At 46.7% G+C, this 21,129-nt stretch overlaps 1 pseudogene; it reads left to right on the top strand.

The window, feature by feature from the left end:
* Positions 1-4,165, top strand: part of LOC148112541 (uncharacterized) — a 148,844-nt pseudogene extending 144,679 nt beyond the window's left edge.
* Positions 4,166-21,129: the final 16,964 nt, after the last annotated feature.

The following is a 21,129-nucleotide window of genomic DNA, read 5'->3' as shown; positions in this document are numbered from 1 at the left end:
AAGTCACCCTGGAAAATTCTCTTACGAGAGAGAGCGAGAGGTCAAGGCATTGGAACACGTTATGGATGGAAGGGACATAATAATAATAATAGAACAGGTAGAATTAGTGGGACATAATAGTAGAGTCAGTAGAATTGGTTGGACTTCTGCAAAAATTGCTGTTCTGTTCCCCTTCCCCACACAGGCAAACACACAGCCAGGCATGCCTGCCAAGATTTTATTAAGCAATCAGACTAGAAACCCTTGCAGATAAGAGTATTGGCAGTAAACTGCATAATGCCTGCCAAGTCAGTTTTCACTCACAGTCAGCAAGAGAGAGTTTATCCTCAGTCCGGCTCAGTAGCAAAAAGTAATCCACGAAGCAAGAGTTAGCCAAGGTCCAATCCAAATATGCACAAGCCAGATTTCAGGTAACGCGATGTGACTCTCAGGTTTTTAACTTTGACCGTCACAAAGCCTGAAGAGCCATCACACCCATTTTTATTCCTGGTGGGGCGTGGCTCTGTGACTCAATCTCTGGCCCTCCCACGCCTCTTCCGTTGCTGCGCACGCTTCTCCCTCCGACGCTGCCTGGGATCAAGCCAGGATTCATCATCCTCGCTCCCTATCTGTTGTTGTTCCGATATGCTTTCCTCCTGGCATTTCCCAGGCTGTTCCTCTTGGCCTTCGGATGGAACCTGAGGCATTGCCAGAGAGGAGGGTCCTGGAGAGGGAGGCCTTGGCAGTTCCTCCCCATCACCTTCTGAGTCATCTTCCTCTGTTAGGACAGGCTCAGGAGTCGGGGTCACAACAATTGCTTTGCTAAGAATTAGAACTGCCTCTGCCGTTTGCTTCTACCAGTGATCTCACCTCTGTGTTATTTTGTTTTTCTGTACCACTCCGTGCCTGGTGGATATCTTAAGAAGCAGCGTTGCTACACAGCCAGCCCCCCTGCTCCACAGGGAAGGCATGGGCCAGGGGGCCAGAATTAGGTATTAAGCTAATGCCTCTGAAGGTATAAAAAGACGCCATACCTTCCCCCAAGGTGGCCTTTCCATGCATGTCTCTTTTGTGTGTATTTTGTTTTGGGCCATAAATAAAATCTGCTTCTTTTTCGCAAGCCTCGTCTTGAGCGGCTAAGACACTGAGCTTGTCGATCAGAAAGGTCGGCAGTTTGGCGGTTCGAATCCCTAGTACAGGTCTCCTGCCTGAGCAGGGGGTTGGACTAAATGACCTCCAAGGTCCCTTCCAACTCTGTTACTGTAACTGAGTCTCTCTCTCTCTCCCTTTGGCATTCTGGCGACTCAAGTGCATTTTGGGACCTTACAGGATGTTGAAAATTCCCCCTATCCCTGGTTAATATGCGGCCCACCGCAATATTTATTGACTCTCAACTTATTGGTGGAACTGTCCCACGGGAGAAGTCCCTCTGACACCCCCACCCCTCCTCCTCACGCCCGAGTCAGGCTTTTAAACAATCTGAGTAAAGCCATTTATTTCCCGCAGCTCTTAGCGGAGAGGTTGGGCTGAGTCCTTGATTGTTTAATGGTGCAGAGTGCAGTGGCTGTGTGTGTGTGTGTTTTTTTTTAATTGTTTTCTTCGGAATTGTTTACGCTGGCTTTCGGTGAGTGATGGGTTGGTCTGGGAAAAGCTTTTAGACCGCTGTCTTAATGATTTAATTTTTTTTTTTCCTCCTCTCTCTCTCTCTCTCTCTTCGGGATGGGATGCTTTCGGCTTTGCGTTCTATTTATACATGCAAGGGCCCTTCTCCTGACACGGAGGGGCACGGGAGGGTGGGAGACGAGCTGCAGGATGAGAAGCAGCGTGGACGGCCGAAGAGCAGGGGGTAGAGTCGTTCTCAGGAGGACGGAGAAGGAGGGATATCTTCAGAGCAAATAGCGAAGGCCCGTTTGGCGTAGTGGGTGACCAAGAGGCTGGATTAGAAACCAGGAGATGGTGAGTTCTAGTCCAGCCTTAGGCATAAAAACTGTCTGGGTGGCTTTGGGCCAATCACCAGGAGACGGTGAGTTCTAGTCCTGCCTTAGGCATGAAAGCCAGCTGGATGACTTTGGGCCAATCACCAGGAGACGGTGAGTTCTAGTCCTGCCTTAGGCATGAAAGCCAGCTGGATGACTTTGGGCCAATCACCAGGAGACGGTGAGTTCTAGTCCTGCCTTAGGCATGAAAGCCAGCTGGATGACTTTGGGCCAATCACCAGGAGACGGTGAGTTCTAGTCCTGCCTTAGGCATGAAAGCCAGCTGGATGACTTTGGGCCAATCACCAGGAGACGGTGAGTTCTAGTCCTGCTTTAGGCATAAAAACTGTCTGGGCAACTTTGGGCCAATCACCAGAAGACGGTGAATTCTAGTCCAACATTTGGTATGAAAGCCAGTTGGATGACTTTGGGCCAATCACCAGGAGACGGTGAGTTCTAGTCCAGCCTTAGGCATGAAAGCCAGCTGGATGACTTTGGGCCAATCACCAGGAGACGGTGAGTTCTAGTCCTGCTTTAGGCATAAAAACTGTCTGGGCAACTTTGGGCCAATCACCAGAAGACAGTGAATTCTAGTCCAACATTTGGTATGAAAGCCAGTTGGATGACTTTGAGCCAATCACCAGGAGACGGTGAGTTCTAGTCCCACCTTAGGCACAGAAACCCGTTGAGTGACTTTGGCCCAGATCCTCTCCTTTTTAACCCACCTTACAGGGTTGTTATGAGGAAAACAGGAGAGCAGTACGCACTACATCTTGAATTGCACAAAACAGCAGGTTCAAAGCATCTGTTTTTGGATGCATCATGCAAAGCCCTGGCTCCCGAGAAAAGACTTCTAAAGCTAGAAGGAGTGGAAGAAAAGAAAAGGAGAGGATGACCCCCCCCCCCAGAAAGGGGGGGATGGATGGGGGCACCCTTGGAAGAGTTGGCTGGGGACAAATCTTTCTGGAGAAGATCTATTTATGTAGTCACCAAAAATTGACGTGAACTTGATGATACAAAATTAATCCAATAAAGCTGACAATGAAAAGGATAACATAAAACCCCCATCGTGACCTCTTATATTGGACAAGATCCACTCTCAAGGATCCTTTCTCATTCGGCCAAAGGAAGATCTTCTCCTAGAGGTGGCAACACACCCACTTCTTTAGAAGTTGTCTCCATTCCCATTCTCTTTACCTTTAAAGTAGGACTACTGTATAAGAGCTGCAAAACCTGCATTGACCACCAGGTGGCAGTCTGGGGTTTTCCCACCACTTTGTGGCCCTCTAAGGGTCTTTAGGAGTATTGCAGCTCTGAATCCTACCATGGAGATGCCACCTTTCCAATTTAGCTCCAGATTCTTCCAGGTCTTGAGTTAAACTGGGCACCGAGCCCTGTGGGTCTGAGGAATCGGTTTTTCCAGAGAGCTTCTGCTTTGTTTTATTTCACATTTTTTCATAGTAATTTTATTACATTTAAAGTAGCAAGATGAAAACTAAGAAGAACGAATAAGAAAGACAATTGAAAAGAGGAAAAAGGGAAGGAAAAATAACAGACAAAAACTGACCAAAGTCTTTAGGAACTGGGCAGCCTCTGAATTCCCAGAATTCCCCAGCCAGCATGGCCACCGTAAGGATTTAGCTACTCCTCGACTTACGACTACCCACTTAGTGACCATTCAAAGTTATGACAGATCCCCAAAATGGGATTTCTAACCCAGATTTGAAGTTCTGAGATGTGCCCCCTGTGGTCACATGACCGCATTTTGGGCACTCGGCAAACGGCTGGCATTTATATCCCTTCACAGCACCCGGTGGCCACGTAATCACGATTCACGTTTTTGCCTGGAAACATAGCAAACGATCGATTTGCTTAACGACGGCTAGAAAAGAGGCTGCAAAATCGTGGGCCGTCATGTGGCGACCCGTTTTTACGACCATAGCGACTTACGTGGGGGCTCAATGACGGTCGTAAATCGAGGACTACCTATATTAAAAGTCAAACCACGGGAAGAGGCCTGAGGAGGCTGTTTTTAGAATTAATTATGGGCCGCATCACTTTCGAAAGGCCTTTGCAGGCAAACAGGGTTACTGAGGGTGTTTTAATTGTTCGGTTTTTTTTCGCTTTTTGTCTTTTCAAAGGCTGTTTATGCGCCGAGCGGCGAGGAGCCCACGGTTTTTGAATGGGGACGGATGATAACAAGGAAATGAAGAGAGATATGAAACAATAAACAGCGCAATCTAATTTTACCATTAATTTGTTGGGTTGCAAGGCCGAACGCAAGAACGACAGCGGGGTTAATTTGCTAAGTGGTTCTGGGAAGCTGCCAGGCAGATTTCTAACTAAAAGGTACCAAGAGGTAGAAATGAGCCAAATTTAGGAAGCACCGATGCGGTTTTGTTCCGGGAAAAGGGATGGAGGGAAGGAGAGGAAGCAGAATGTGGCTCTTCGGTGGATCCCGGTGAAAAGTATGAGTGTCAGAAAGGAAGTGGATTGCATGCTTGTTGATTTAGACACGGGATCTCAAACGCAACTTCATGGAGGGTCGCATCAGGGCTGTAGTTGACCTCAGGGGGCTGGGGTGGGTGTGGCAGACTGGGTGGGTGTGGCCAGCTGGATGTTACTCCCCAAACTGCTGGCATGTTTCCTCTTCGAACTGGGTAGACCGGGCCGAAGCCACGCTGGCCCGATCTTTCCTCTTTGCATTGGGTAGAACGGGAGGGCCCTGCGGGCTGGATCCGACCACATCACAAGCCTTGAGTTCGACACCTCTGATTTAGCCCAATACCAAGAGAAGATAATCTTTGGGGTTGAACGGTGGGGTCTTTGGTGCCCCCTGAGTTTGGTGGTTTTCTTGCAGGCGTTTCATTGCCCAGCTAGGTAACATCATCAGTGCTAGAAGACAGAGAGGTTTTCAGGGATGGGGGGGGAGGAGTACTGTGGTCTCAGAGCCTGGTTGGTTGTTTTGAAGACGTTTCATGGCCCAACTAGATAACATCATCAGTGCTAGAAGGGAGGAGGGAGGAGGAGGAGGGGGGGGAGGGAGGGAGGAGGAGGAAGAGAAGGGCTGTGGGATCCTTGATTGTGTTCTTGAAGACATTTCATGACCCAACTAGGAAACATCTTCAGTGCTAGTGATGTTGCTGATTATTGTGCTGTTACTGTTTCCCTTCGCCTTCCCTTCCCTTGCCTTTATATCCGATGTCTGATCCTTGTCATTTCATGGTGGTCTCTCATCCAAGTCCTAAACAACCAACTCTTAGCTTCTGAGAACCAGCTGAGCTCAACATCATTCTGCCTTCTTGCCCAGCAAATTAGCTTTTCAAGACTTCCACCTGCGATGGATTAAGAAGAGATGGTGGGATAATTCATTCATTTGTTTCCCAACCATCCTTTTCATCAGCTTTGTCCTTGCTCAAGTAGAGAGTAGCATTAAAGCAACATTTGCCTCCCAAGGAATGGAGAAGGATGCTGGTGGAGTAGAGATGGAGGAGTAGAAATGAATGCTGCCTTTCTCCCAACAATGCAAAATAAGAATGTTTGGACAGTCTGTGAGCATCTTGATCTTCTCAAGATCTTTATCCCTAGAACCAAACAGATCATCCACGTGGTCTAAGCTGATCTGTTAAGATACTTAAAATTTAATAGCTGGAGCAGTGAAGGATTGGAGAATGAGTAAGAACACCCAGTTACAGTTCCTCGGTTGAAGAGAGCTGGCCACTGCGTGAGGGAATCTGAGCTGTGATTGGCTGCTGAGTGTAAAGATAGTGTTTCCTTGTTTCCCGCCTTTTTTTTGCTGTGTGTGCTCTCTGTGATTTACCTCATGATGTTCCCGCTGTGTTGAATTACCTCACGAGGCTTTCGCCTGACTATCTAGTTTGCTGTGTATATACTGTGTTTCCCTGAAAATAAGACCGGGTCTTATATTAATTTTTGCTCCAAAAGACACGTTAGGGTTTATTTTCCAGTTGGGTCTTATTTTTGGGAAAACGCTGTAGTTATTAAATACATTTATTTGTTTAAAACTACAAGTTCATGTCAGCGTCTCTTGACTCCATTTGGACACCGGCTGTGCAAATTCCCTGACACGATCACCTCATGGACAACCATCCATAAGGGTTGATGCTCACAAAAATCTCTCCCGACCATGATCCTCAACAGGGTGACTCTCCCCCGGCATTGATTCCAGACGACGGAGGATCTGTTAGATTGGTCTCGGGCAGAGATTATGGGTTTTGCACTCTCAGCCATGGTGGAAACTCTCATCCGGGATGGTGACCTGTTTCTGGAAAGAGTCGGTTGTCCCGGAGATTGAGAATCCAAGAAGATGGAAAGAGGAGCTTGTTTTGAGAGATAGCGATGGGTCCTTTCCAACAGCTTTCCCGCCTGACGCTTTCTCCGGCAGAATGGGGCCAATCCCTCATTGAGGCATGGTGTGACTATTTATGATGTGGTGTTTAGTTGCTATAGCAACTGAGACCAGATAAATCCCTTGTCAAGAAAGAGGTGCTAGGGAAGGAGGACCTGCTGATTGCTCTTTTCCATCCACAGGGTCCAAAAATGCCTTGGGAAGCTCATATAGGGCAGGGACCGGATTCAACTCCATAATAACAGAGTTAGAAGGGACCTTGGAGGTCTTCTAGTCCATCCCCCTACTCAAGCAGGAGACCCTGTACCATTTCAGAAAAAAATGGTTGTCCAATCTCTTCTTAAAAACTTTTAGGTATTGGAGCATTCACAACTTCTGGTGGTAAACTGTTCCACTGGTTAATTGTTCTTTGCTGCCTGAAGAATTCTAGGAGTTGAAGTCCACAAGTCTTAAAGTTCTCAAGGTTGGAGACCCCTGGCCTAAAGGACCTTGGCCCCTCAGCGTCATGATGTTATGACCACTCCGAGGAAGACAAGGAACAGTGGGAAACCAGGAATCACAGCCATAACCAACAGACATTCTTGTCATCCAAGGTTGCGGTTTATCCTTATTATGTTGTGGGCTGCGGTAGGCAAGAACAGACATCATAGATACAAGAGCGTTTATTGACTCAACTGGAACTGGTGAATAACAAGCAAATTCCTGTAATTTATACTCTGGGCCCACAAGGCCTCAACCAATCATAGTACTTGAAAAAGCCCGCCCAAATATGTATGTTCTAAGGTTTTTTTTTGTTTTGTTTTTTTTAAAATTTGATTTATATGCCGCCCTTCTCCGGAGACTCAGGGCGGCTTACAATGCGTTAAGCAATAGCCTTCATCCTTTTGTATATTTATACAAAGTCAGCTTATTGCACCCACAAACTGGGTCCTCAATTTACCTACCTTAGAAAGGATGGAAGGCTGAGTCAACCTTGAGCCTTGGCGAGATTCGAACCTGCAGTAATTGCAGGCAGCTGGTCTTAATAACAGGGTGCTTTAGACCACTGTACTACCAAGGCTCTTTCCAAGTTTTGCAAGTTTCCCTGCAAAACAGTTGAAGTTAACAGTTAGGGTCATCTAAAGGTTAGTTTCACTTTAGCAGGGCTTAACACAACTATATGTATTCAATACATAACACCCCTCCCCCTCTATGATAGTTCTTACCCTCAGTCTGTTCAATATTCATACACTTTAAGATAGGCTTGGGTGCCCACGGATCCTAGTGGACCGCCATAATGTTACTGGAGAGTCCTGTTTAAGTGGAGTATAGTCCATCTCCAATTGGACAGTCTTGATGGCTGTTTTGGTCGCCCGTGAGTGACGGCAGCTCTATGGCCCTTCATACTTTCGTTTCTCTGGAGGCAGCCATGGGTGATGTAGGCAAACTTGGAAGAAAACAGTTCTCTAGTGGGTCTGATAAAGCCTTGGGATCCTCAACCGGCACTGGCCTGACCTGCCGACGCCGTAACTGATCAATGTGGCATCTGATTGTATAATCATCCCCCAGAGTAACCTCATATGACAATGGGCCCATTACCTTAGTTATCTTGGCTGACACTCAAGGTGCCCCACTCCCATAGTTCCTGGCCCAGACCAATTCACCCGGATCTAAGTTCCTGGGGTGGGGATGAGGGTTGGCTGAGCCGTCTCCACCGCTACTGTATCTGGGTGAAGTTGTTCGAGCTTCGTTGTGAGCTGGTGGCCCCACCTCAGCTCCGCTGGGCTGTGACCTGTTGCTATACTGGGGCATTGTGTGTTGCCACAGGAGGAAATTTGCCAGGCGGTGATTCCAGTCCCCGATTCATCATCCGCTTGAGCGCCTCTTTTGTGGTCCTGACCATTCGTTCGGCCTAACCGTTGGTCACGGGGTGGAATGAAGCAGAAGTTACATGCCGACTCATGTTGGCATTGAGGAACGACTGAAACTCTGCTGCCATGAATTGTGCCCCATTGTCAGACATGATTACATCTGGCAGACCATGTGTGGTGAACAGCTGGCGCAACTCTCGGATGACCCTGGTCGTTGTCATTGATGAGACTGGTACCACTTTCAAACACTTGGAATAACTGTCCACTATTATCAGGAACACCTGCTCCTGGAAGGGGTTTTAATCGGATTGGGGTTACTGCTGGATCAAGGTTGAGTGCAATGGGTTCCCCTTTGTATTGTCCTAGTTCAGTGTCTCTCTGTCTCTGTTTCTGTCTGTCTCTCTCTCTGTCTCTCTCTCTGTCTCTCTCTGTCTCTGTCTGTCTCTATGTCTGTCTCTCTCTGTCTCTCTCTCCGTCTCTCTCTCTCTCTGTGTCTGTCTCTCTCTGTCTCTCTCTGTCTCTGTCTCTTTCTGTCTCTGTCTCTCTGTCTCTGTCTGTCTCTCTGTCTGCCTCTCTCTCTCTCTTTTTCGGTGGAGCAGTGGAAAAATCAGGAACGACGTCCTATGTCTTTGATTGTTCCATTCAAAGCAAGAGATAAACTGTCTAAAGTAATGAGTATTTACTTTTTTTGCCCATTCCCGTTAATGCCATCTAATTGCCGCAGCTGACAGCCGTCGTCAGCCGTGCAAAACAAGGCCACCACTCTGCTCGGCTGAGTCCTCCGGTGCTGGTCCGGGGCACCTTCTCTGCCCAGAGAGGATTCCTTGGGAGCATACGGGTGGCCCAACCCTGCAAAGGCAGCTCTTAATTCCTGAAAAAAAAAGGGTGGGAGGGGGGTAAGGAGAGAAAGAAGGGGGACCTTCTCCAGCCAAGAATTGGTTTTCTCTGCACAAACCATTCCACTTCCAGCTCCTTCTTCTGCAAAGGAATGGGATGCTGAGAGGAATGACATATGTTCCAGCAGATGTTGGCGAATCAATCCTCCGGAATGACAGGGGAAGGAAATAGCTTGCCCACCATTGCTGAATTTCAATGGCTTTGCGGTTTTGCTGAGGAGGGACCCTCCCTCCCCCCCTCCCTTCCTCTTCCTTCCTTCCTTCCTTTCAGTGTTGGTATTCAGCCGGTTCAGACAGGTTTGGGCGAACTGGTAGTGGCGAACTGTGGGTGGGGGTGGGCCTGCCTACCCGCCCCGGTGCTATGGTGTCCTTTTTAGCCACATTTTCTAAGCCGTGCACATTTTTGGTGTGCAGTGAACCAGTGGTAAAATTATGTGAAAGCCACTCCTCCTTCCTTCCTTCCTTCCTTCCTTCCTTCCTTCCTTCCTTCCTTCCTTCCTTCCTTCCTTCCTTCCTTCCTTCCTTTTTTCTTTCCCACCTTTATTCTTTTTCAGATAACTCAAGGCAGCGAACATATCCAATACACCTTCCTCCTCCTTTTCCCCCCTGGGACGTGGGCTGAGCTGAGAGAGAGAGAATCACCCTGTTGGCTTTCATGCCTTAGGTAGGATTCGAACTCACCGTCTCCTGGAGGATGAGCCAAAGTCAGCTAGCCAGCTTTCATAGCTAAAGATGAGACTAGAACCCACGTCTTCCCTCTTTCCAGCCTTAACTGCCTTAACCACGGGAAGTCAAACCCGTCCCAATCCTGGACAAACGGTGGGTCCCATCTCTCCACGCAGCAGAACCCAATCAGAATTTTATGGGTTTGCTTTGTCTTGCAAATGTCCTGCTTAGCAACAGACGTTTTGGGCCTGATTGTAGGTCGTAAGCCGAGAACTAGCTGTTAATTTGGCATCCAAATTGCAGCCGGACGATCTCGACGGCAGTCAAGCGGATTAGCTTAAGAAAAGGGATGTTTAAGTGATATATTTAGGGCAGTGGAGGAAATGGATAGAGTTGAATAAATGTTAAATTAGGATTTATGGGGAAGGCTGCTTTGAAATGTTATATTAATATACACAAAGAATAAATGTTAAAGTAGGATCTATTATACAGTCTTAAAGTGGAAGGTTGCTTTGAAATGTTGTAATAATATATAGATATAAGTTTTGGGGAGGACAAAAAGGGCAGATTATTGCTAAATTGGGAGTTATAATAATATTATGCTAAACTAGAAGTTATCATACAATGTTATAGCAGACTGCTTTTTTTTTGAAATGTATGGTAAAAGGGGAAAGTAACAATATTAATAATATTTTTAGTAAGTAAGGGTCAGTATATAGAGGAGGGAGTAAGGCGATGTTAAAATATTATGTAATCTGTTATGAATTAGGTTTTTGGTGTGAAGAAGTCACGGGGGGATGGGTGGCGAGGAGGGGTTAGGGAGGAGGGGGGGAAGGAAAAAAGGGGGAAAATTTGTATTTGAAAACTTTTTCAATAAAAAAAAAACAAAAAAAAACACAAGTCCACGCTATTCAATTCCATGCCCTTCATGGGGCATTTAAGGTTGGGGAGGGGGCTCTCTCTCCCCCTGGCTTTTATGAGCTTCTCCGGTAATGCTACCGCCCAGCCGGGCTCCCCGCGGGGCTATTCGGAGCCAAATTAATCTGTGTTTTCTTTTATCCCAGAGTCGTTAGGAAAATGACTTGTAAATAGAGTCTCCCCCACCAAAAAAATTTGGCCTTGTTCAGCTCAGATGGGTTTGCTCCCCTCCTGCCCCCCCCTCTCTTTAGCCAATGTTTGCTTGGGATTGTTTCCCCAACAGTCCCACCGTGCCTTTGCTAAAGGAAGGAAAGGTAGCCGAAGAAGAAGAAGAAGAAGACTGGCTAAGAGTAGCCTTTAGAGAACATTCGGTCGCATTTTCTCTGCCTCTATTCTGGGAAGCAGGAAGAGAAGAGGGGAAATTGCTTTCATTGCTTCCCGGGGTTTCCGCTTTCCTTCCTAGACGCTCAGGACCTGTCCTTTCCTTTTTCCTCTCCTCCCTTTTCTCCTCTTCCTCCCATCCATTCTTTTTCTTTTTCCTTTTCTCCTCCCTCCCTCCTTCCTTCTTTTCCTTCCTCCCTCCTTCCCTTTCCTTCCTTCCTCCCTCCCTCCCTCCTTCTTTTTCTTCCTTCCTCCCTCCCTCCCACTCACTTTCCTTCCGTCCTCCCTCCCTCCCACTTTTCCTCCCTCCCATTTTTCTTTCCTTCCTTCCTTCCTCCCTCCCTCCCTCCCACTTTTCCTTCCCTCCTCCCTCCCTCCCATCTTTCTTTCTTTCCTTCCTTCCTCCCTCCCTCCTTCTTTTTCCTTCCTCCCTCCCTCTCTCCCACTCACTTTTCCTTCCTTCCTCCCTCCCTCCCACTTTTCCTCCCTCCCATTTTTCTTTCTTTCCTTCCTTCCTTCCTCACTCCCTCCCTCCCACTTTTCCTTCCCTCCTCCCTCCCTCCCACTTTTCTTCCCTCCCTCCCTCTCATCTTTCTTTCTTTCTTTCTTTCTTTCTTTCTTTCTTTCCTCCCTCCCTCCCTCCCTCCTTTTTTCCTTCCTTCCTCCTTCCCTCCCACTTTTCTTTCCTTCCTTCCTCCCTCCCTCCCCCCTCCTTCTTTTTCTTCCTTCCTCCCTCCCTCCCACTTTTCCTCCCTCCCATCTTTCTTTCTTTCTTTCTTTCTTTCTTTCTTTCTTTCCTTCCTTCCTTCCTCCCTCCCTCCTTCTTTTTCTTCCTTCCTCCCTCCCTCCCTCCCACTCACTTTTCCTTCCTTCCTCCCTCCCTCCCACTTTTCCTCCCTCCCATCTTTCTTTCTTTCCTTCCTTCCTTCCTTCCTCCCTCCCTCCTTCTTTTTCTTCCTTCCTCCCTCCCTCCCTCCCACTCACTTTTCCTTCCTCCCTCCCTCCCACTTTTCCTCCCTCCCATTTTTCTTTCCTTCCTTCCTCCCTTCCTCCCTCCCACTTTTCCTCCCTCCCATCTTTCTTTCTTTCTTTCCTTCCTTCCTTCCTCCCTCCCTCCTTCTTTTTCTTCCTTCCTCCCTCCCTCCCTCCCACTCACTTTTCCTTCCTTCCTCCCTCCCTCCCACTTTTCCTCCCTCCCATTTTTTTTTCTTTCTTTCTTTCTTTCTTTCTTTCTCTTTCTTTCCTTCCTTCCTTCCTTCCTTCCTCCTTCTTTTTCTTCCTCCCTCCCTCCCTCCCACTCACTTTTCCTTCCTCCCTCCCTCCCACTTTTCCTCCCTCCCATTTTTCTTTCCTTCCTTCCTCCCTTCCTCCCTCCCACTTTTCCTCCCTCCCATCTTTCTTTCTTTCTTTCTTTCTTTCTTTCTTTCTTTCTTTCTTTCTTTCTTTCTTTCTTTCTTTCTTTCCTTCCTTCCTTCCTTCCTCCCTCCCTCCCTCCCTCCCTTCCTCCCTCCCTCCGTCCCTCCTTCCCCCCCACTTTTCCTTCCTTCTTTTCTTCCTTTCTCCCTCCCTCCCCTTCCCTCTCCTCTCCCCTCCAAATGGAACAGCCAACTCTTCCTGCTCTCATCACTCATTTTAATTAGGGGAAAGGCTGGCCTTTCAAACCAAGGAGCTCTCAATGAAAAAATCCATTTGTTTCTTGAACTTGTTCTCGTTTCTTAACCTGCTGTTTCTCTCCCCAAACCCCCACCTAATTAGATTCTCCTGGGATCCGGTGCAGAAACAGACGGCTTCAGCAACGCCTGACACAGACCGGGGAGATCTGGCCCGAAAGACGTGTTCAGGACCCAGGAAAGGAGGGGCCGTCAGCCACGCCGTGTCTCCCACGCGTGCAGCTCCTTTTGCGGAGACCCTAAATCGCTCTTCCTTCCCTGCCTGGCAGGAAGGAGCAAAGAGAAACTCCACCAAGTTGAAGCTCCTCGGAACCAACTTCTGCTGTTCTCCTGTTGGAAGAAATATCCAGGTCCAGGTCCAAGCCAGGGGAAAAGCACTGGAAATAAAATGGAGGCTGGAGGAGAACCATCAACTATCTGTGATTCAGGGACAGCTGACAAAATGGAGTTGAGAGTGGGTGGGTTTTTATGCCTTCTGGATTCCTATGAGGTCATGTAGGGATCGTGGCCGGCTCTATAGGCAAAAGGGAAAATGCAAATCCTAAGTGTTTGTCTGAGCTAATCTTGTCAACCTTTCATTGGCCTAATTGTATTGCTTATCCAGAGTATCTGTCTGACCCAGTCTTTCTGAACGGATTAGAAATCTGCATTTCTAAAAGTTGGCCTCCTTAGTTTCTGCTTGGGGCAGGGAAACTGGGGCTTATTGCTGCCACCGTTTTAAAAAAATCATTTCTCCTTTAGGGGAAATATTTTATCCTGCCTTTTTTAATATTTCCCAAAATATTTCATTCTTCCCACACTCCTGATTTCCATCAGGTTTCTTAGCTCAAATCGTTTACCCGTTCGGGATGGTTTTTGCTCCTGGATAAAATGGAGCCTTGAATTCGGTGTGGACAATCTCTGAAAGCTACTAAAACTCTTGCAATCTTGGCCAGAAGCCACAGATCCACAACTGAGATTTTCCAACAGTCTTCAAGGGCAGCCCCAGGTTGAGCACTTTGCAGCAGCCAAGAAATGAGGAGAGACAATAGAGGTCCTGCGTTAAGCCTGAAAGCCAGCTGGGTGATGTTGAGCCAATCACCAGGAGACAGTGAGCTCTAGTCCTGTTTTAGGCACGAAAGCCGACTGGGTGACTTTGGGCCAGTCACCAGGAGATGGTGAGTTCTAGTCCAACCATAGGCAAGAAAGCCGACTGGGTGACTTTGGGCCAATCATCAGGAGATGGTGAGTTCTAGTCCAACCATAGGCAAGAAAGCCGACTGGGTGACTTTGGGCCAGTCACCAGGAGATGGTGAGTTCTAGTACAACCATAGGCAAGAAAGCCGACTGGGTGACTTTGGGCCAGTCACCAGGAGATGGTGAGTTCTAGTCCAACCATAGGCAAGAAAGCCGACTGGGTGACTTTGGGCCAGTCACCAGGAGATGGTGAGTTCTAGACCAACCATAGGCAAGAAAGCCGACTGGGTGACTTTGGGCCAATCATCAGGAGATGGTGAGTTCTAGTCCAACCATAGGCAAGAAAGCCGACTGGGTGACTTTGGGCCAGTCACCAGGAGATGGTGAGTTCTAGTCCAACCATAGGCAAGAAAGCCGACTGGGTGACTTTGGGCCAATCATCAGGAGATGGTGAGTTCTAGTCCAACCATAGGCAAGAAAGCCGACTGGGTGACTTTGGGCCAATCATCAGGAGATGGTGAGTTCTAGTCCAACCATAGGCAAGAAAGCCGACTGGGTGACTTTGGGCCAGTCACCAGGAGATGGTGAGTTCTAGTACAACCATAGGCAAGAAAGCCGACTGGGTGACTTTGGGCCAGTCACCAGGAGATGGTGAGTTCTAGTCCAACCATAGGCAAGAAAGCCGACTGGGTGACTTTGGGCCAGTCACCAGGAGATGGTGAGTTCTAGTCCAACCATAGGCAAGAAAGCCGACTGGGTGACTTTGGGCCAATCATCAGGAGATGGTGAGTTCTAGACAGCCTTAGCTGTGAAAAACCAACAAAGTGACTTGGGACCAATTATCAAGAGACAATGAATTCTAATCCCGCTTCAGGTATGAAAAACAATTGAGTGATTTTTGCACCAATCATCTGTGAGTTCTAGTCCCGCCTCAGACATTAAAATCGGCCAGGTGACTTTGAGCCAATCCCTCTCAGCCCAACCCACCTCACAAGGTTGTTTTTGTGGGGAAAATAGGAGGAGGAAGGAGTATTAGGTATGTTTGCCACATTAGGTTGCATAATAAGACCTGGTGGCTCAGCAGACTGATAGCATTGTGATTAAGACCAGCTGCCTGCAATTACTGCAGGTTCGAATCTCGCCAAGGCTCAAGGTCGACTCAGCCTTCCATCCTTTCTAAGGTAGGTAAATTGAGGACCCAGTTTGTGGGGGCAATAAGCTGACTTTGTATAAATATACAAAAGGATGAAGGCTATTGCTGAGCACAATGTAAGCCGCCCTGAGTCTTCGGAGAAGGGCGGCATATAAATCAAATTAAAAAAATAATAATAATAAAATTAATTATAATTAATTATAAAAATAATAATATAAAAGAGTTGGAAAGGAGCTTGGAGATCTTCTAATTCAAGAAGCAGGAGACCCCACACCATTCCAGACAATAATGAAGACGAGGTATTGAATGTAGGACGCGGTGACTCAGTGGCGAAGACGCTGAGCTTGTCGATCAAAAGGTCGGCAGTTCAGCGGTTCGAGTCCCCAGTGCCGCGTAACGGGGTGAGCTCCCGTGACTTGTCCCGGCTTCTGCCAACCTAGGAGTTCGAAAGTACGTAAAAAAAAATGCAAGTAGAAAAAATAGGGACCACCTTTGGCGGGAAGGGAACAGCGTTCCGTGCGCCTTTGGCGTTGAGTCATGCCGGCCACATGACCACGGAGACGTCTTCGGACAGCGCTGGCTCTTCGGCTTGGAAACGGAGATGGGCACTGCCCCCTAGAGTCAGGAACAAGTAGCACTTATGTGCGAGGGGAACGTTTACCTTTACCTTTACTATTGAATGAATGAATGAATGAATGAATGAATGAATGAATGAATGAATGAATGAATGATCGATAGGCTATGAGCCAAATTTGATCTTGTAAAAGTACATATCCTGGAGAAAACAGCCAACACAGAGGATTAAAAAGTGCCCCCCTCCCCTCAGCCTTGAGCAGGCAGTTGTTCAACTGGTAGAGATTATTCCTTGCAGAAATGAATGTGCCTCAGTTTCCCAGATACTCACCAGTTCCTTCTATCCCCATTCCACACAGACTGTGATTAAAAAAATAAAATAAAAAGCACTGGGAATTTCTGCACATTTTGGGGGGGGGGTGGATGGTAGGGTTAAATTTATTTATTTTTTAACATTGCTTCAATTGCATAAATGAGAGGATTAAAACAGTACAAAACCCAGTCCTCTGTGTTTGTATCAGCGATTTTGTGTTGTTCCTTTTCCCCCCATCTTTTCTTATCGGGAGAGCGAGATCGTAAATAATCTCCAAAACCGAACAAAAAAAAGGCACAAATGAAATAAAACTTCAGTTTAACCTATCGCTAATGATTGTTTCAAAACATCCAGCGCATTGCAAGCAATGTTTGGAGTGGCAATCTAATTAAATGATTACACCAAAGGAAAGGGAAATTGCATTTCATTTCATAAAATAGTTTGCTATTTTTTTTTTTTTTTAGTGATGCATTTTATGACACTTGTGAGCTGTGTAGATTTGCCTGACCAAAGACGCATACTAACACAGGTAGTCCTCGACTTACAACAGTTTAGTGACCGAAGTCACAACGGCACTGAAAAAATTGACTTATGAGTGTTTTTCACGCTTACGACCATTGCAGCATCTTTGTGATCAAAATTCAGACGCTTGTCAACTGACTCATATTTATGACGGTCTCAGTGTCCCAGTGTTACGTGATTACCTTTTGTGACCTCTGACGAGCAAAGTCAATGGGGAAGCCGGATTTACTTAATAACCGTGACAGGAAAGGTTGTAAAATGAGGCAAAACTCACTTAACAAAATGTCTCACTTAGCAACATAAATTTTGGGCTCAGTTGTGGTCGTAAGTCAAGGACTACCTGTCCTCAGACTAGAACTCATCGTCTCCTGGTGAGTGGCCCAAAGTCACCCGTCAGAATTTCATGCCTAAAGTGGGACTAGAACTCATGTCTCCTGGTAATTGACCCAAAGTCTTCTAGACAGCTTTCATGCGTAAGGCAGGACTAGAACTCACATCTCCCGGTGATTGCTCCAAAGTCATCCTAGCTGGCTTTCATGCCTAAGGAAGGACAAGAATTCATTGTCTCCTAGTGATGGATCCAAAGTCACCCAGCCCATCTTTCATACCTAAAGTGGGACTAGAACTCACCATCTCCTGGTGATTGGCCCAAGTCACCCGGCTGGCTTTCATGCTCAAAGTGGGACTAGAACTCCCTGTCTCCTAGCGATTGGCCCAAAGATGCCCAACCAGCTTTCATGCGTAAAGTGGGATTAGAACTCACAGTGTCCTGATGATTGGCCAAAAGTCACCTAGCTGGCTTTTGGCCTTAGGCAGGACTAGAACTCACTGTCTCCTGGTGATTAACTCTAGGAATCAAAAGCAACTTGATGACTCTACATCATCGTCATTATCCCCACCAGTTTCAATTTCTGATGGGGTGAGCTTCCAAGCCAGAAGAACCGATGGATGGTTGTCCTCAGAAGAAGACACGAAGCAAGCACCACACCCCATTTGGGTACCCAGCGAAGTCACCCTCTGTGGTCTTCTCGAGCCCTTTGTCTAAACCCAGCAAAGCTATCTTCGGAAATGCCAACAGGAATCTTATTGTTTCTTTAATTACCACTTCAAGATCTTGGAAGCTTCCATGAGCTTTTATGAATAGGAAAACCTCTGGTGCCATCTTCTCCCGCTGCGGAAGTATTTTCAGGAGCAGCTGCTAGGCAGGGGAAGACAAGGAACTGCTGGTGGAAGCATCTTTGACGTTTGAGCCAAGTCTATTTAAATCATCTCCTGTTCACGCTCGTGTGGTTTGAAAAAAAAAAAACCTTTCCAGGCCCAGCTGTTTATTGTCTTCTTCAGCCCCATCTTCCTTTTCTAAAGGGAACCATCCTCATTCTTTTTCACCCCTGGTGCTTCTCCAAACTCTGTTGCTTCCAAAACTGGGTCCTTGTTGGTCTCTGAAACTAGACCGAAGTTGCTTAGAAATTAAGCCTTGGTTAGACCGCACTGGGAATCCGGCATCCAGTTTCGGTGGCCACGATGTAAAAAAGATGCGGAGACTCTAGAAAGAGTGCAGAGAAGAGCAACCAAGAGGATTAGGGCAGTGGGGAAATTCAAATTTTTTTTACTACCGGTTCTGTGGGCGTGGCTTGGTGGGCGTGGTGTGGCTCGGTGGGCGTGCCTTGGTGGGCGTGGCAGGGGAAGGATACCGCAAAATCGCCATTCCCACCCCACTCTGGGGCCAGCCAGAGGTGGTATTTGCCGGTTCTACGAACTACTCAAAATTTCCGCTACCGGTTCGTCAGAACCTGCTGGATTTCATCCCTGGATTAGGGGACTGGGAGTCTAAAACATGTGAAGAACGGTTACAAGAATTGGGAATGTCTAGTCTAGTGAAGAGAAAGACCTTTAGGCATTCTGACGGGTGACTCACTAGGAGACGATGAGTTCTAGTCCCATCTTAGGCGCGGAAGCCAACTAGGTGACTTTGGAGCAATCACCAGGAGATGTGAGTTCTAGTCCTGCCTTAAGCATGAGAGCTATCTAGAAGACTTTGCGTCAATTACCAGGAGACATGAGTTCTAGTCTCATTTTAGGCATGAAAGCTAACTAGGTGACATTGGGCCCGTCTCTCAACCCAACCCACCTCACAGGGTTGTGGGGAGGGAAATAGGAAGAGGAGAGAGTATCAAGGTGGTATGTTCACCAACTTGAATTATTTAAGTAATAAAAGTGGGATAAAAAAAATCCGATAGATAGATATATAACAAATACATTTATTTATGAACCGCATGAAAGTTTTGTGAATTTCCAGCACTCCAAAGTGTTTGGCAGCAGCTGCCGCTGAGTGAAACACACACCTTCCTCCATGAACCTCTAAAGGTTGACTCCCGCTCCCTCCTTGCCCTTCTCCCCAACTCAGTCTTTTCTCTTCTTTTTTCTTTTGCCTTTCAGCTCTGGCAGGAAAAGCTATTTAATCTAGTCTCTCAAATAATTTCACCTTGATGATGAATAAAATGTCATGACCTCCAGAGCAATCCAGAACATCAATATTGGTGGATCCAATTGCAAGTTTATTTCTTTGACGCCTGCAAATAGCTCTCTATTCTCTGCTTCTCAAGGGAGGGTGACTTTCTTTCTTTCTTTCTTTCTTTTTCTTTCTTTCTGTCTTTCTTTCTTTCTTTTCTTTCTTATTTATTTCTTTCTCTCTCTCTCTCTCTCCCCCTTCCTTCCTTCTTTTCTCTCTCTCTCCCTCCCTCCCTTTCTCTCTCTCTTTCTTTCTCTTCTTTCTTTCTTTCTCTTTCTTTCTTTTCTTTTCTTTTCTTTCTCATTTATTTATTTCTCTCTCTCCCTCCCTCCCTCCCTTCCTTTCCCTCTCTCTCTTTCTTTCTCTTCTTTCTTTCTTTCTCTTCTTTCTTTCTTTCTCTTCTTTCTTTCTTTCTCTTTCTTTCTTTCTTTCTTTCTTTTTCTTTCTTTCTTCCTCCCTCCCTCCCTCCCTCCCTCTTTCTTTTTATTTTTTTAAATAAATAACACATGGTGGCAAACATACATAATGCTCCTTAGTTTTCCTATTTTCCTCATAAAAGCCATTTTTGGGTCAGAGTAACTAACCCAAAGTCACCCAGCTGACTTTCATGCCTAAGGCAGGATTAGAACCCCCTGTCTCCTGGTGATTGGCCCAAACTCACCTGTTTGGCTTTCATGCCTACGGCAGAACTAGAACTCCCTGTCTCCTGGTGATTGGTCCCAAATCACCAGTTGGCTCTCATGCCTAAGGCAGGACTAGAACTCATCGTCTCCTGGTGACTGGTCCAAAGTCACTTGTTTGGCTTTCATGCCTAAGGCAGAACTAGAACTCACCATCTCCTAGTGATTGGCCCAATCTGATGGACTGAAACTGAGAGAGGAGGAGGAGGAGAAGGAGGAGGAGGACACACATACCCAAACACAGAAATCTTATAGAACATCAGTGTCATCATCGTAGCTGCCATCTCCCTCTCCATCCATTGAAATTGGGTGGCTAATACATACCTAATGTATGTGCATTATGTGTATACATAATACATACATAATCACCATCATCTTGACTTTGTTTTGCCAAATCTCTGGACATCCCTGCTGGGTCTTCAAAGCCACAAATCAACTCCATTCATCAGGACCACGACTTCTCACATTTGGCTTTGGCTCTCCCTGGTGCAAGCCAGCAAGGGAGGGGAATTCGTGGCCTCTGAGCTTTTGACTAATCAGACATGGGAGCGCCTAAAACAGGGGTCCCGGATGTCCCACCGGGGTGGAAGATCTCCTATTATTTTTCAGCATCTCAGAGAGATCACTGGTGTGATTTTTTTTTTGTCTGCGTATATGCATGGCATGGTGTCTCATTGAATTTCTCCTCTTTCGGCTTCCGCAATCCGGTTTGCTGTTCTGCTTCCGTAACTTGGAACGGTCACTAACCAAACTGTTGCAAGTCGAGGACTACCTGTAGAACTGAATTCTCCAACGTCCAACTCTGGTCACCGTGCTTAATTTAAGTCCCGTGAAGGAACATGGTTAAGTAGAATAGAAATAGAATAACAGAGTTGGAAGGGACCTTGGAGGTCTTCTAGTCCAACCCCCTGCTTAGGCAGGAAACCCTACACGACTTCAGACAAATAGTTATCCAACCGCTTCTTAAAAACTTCCAGTGTTGGAGCATTCACAACTTCTAGTGGCAAGTTGTTCCACTGATTAATTGTTCTCACTGTCAGGGAATTCCTCCTTAGTTCTAAGTTGCTTCTCTCCTTGATGAGTTTCCACCCGTTGCTTCTTGTCCTGCCCTCAGGTGCTTTGGAGAATAGCTTGACTCCCTCTTCTTTGGGGCAGCCCCTGAGATATTGGAAGACTGCTATCGTGTCTCCCCTGGTCCTTCTCTTCATTAAACTAGACATAATTAATCTAGACATATCCAATTCCTGCAACCGTTCATCGTATGTTTTAGCCTCCAGTCCCCTAATCCTCTTTGTTGCTCTTCTCTGCACTCTTTCTAGAGTCTCCACATCTTTTTTACATCGTCGCAACCAAAACTGAATGCAGTTGTGAAGTTTCCGAAAGATGCCCTAATTAATTCATGAGCCATGATCCAAACTTCAAAGGAAATATAGTCATTTATTAGGAGCAACATTCCGGCAATACTGGGATGCAGTTAGGACTGATCCTATGTAGATTT

This window comes from Pantherophis guttatus, chromosome 8, assembly GCF_059756535.1.
Source record: "Pantherophis guttatus breed Tessera chromosome 8, ASM5975653v1, whole genome shotgun sequence".
Taxonomy (NCBI): Eukaryota; Metazoa; Chordata; class Lepidosauria; order Squamata; family Colubridae; genus Pantherophis; species Pantherophis guttatus.
This window is presented reverse-complemented; position numbering and strand designations above follow the sequence as displayed.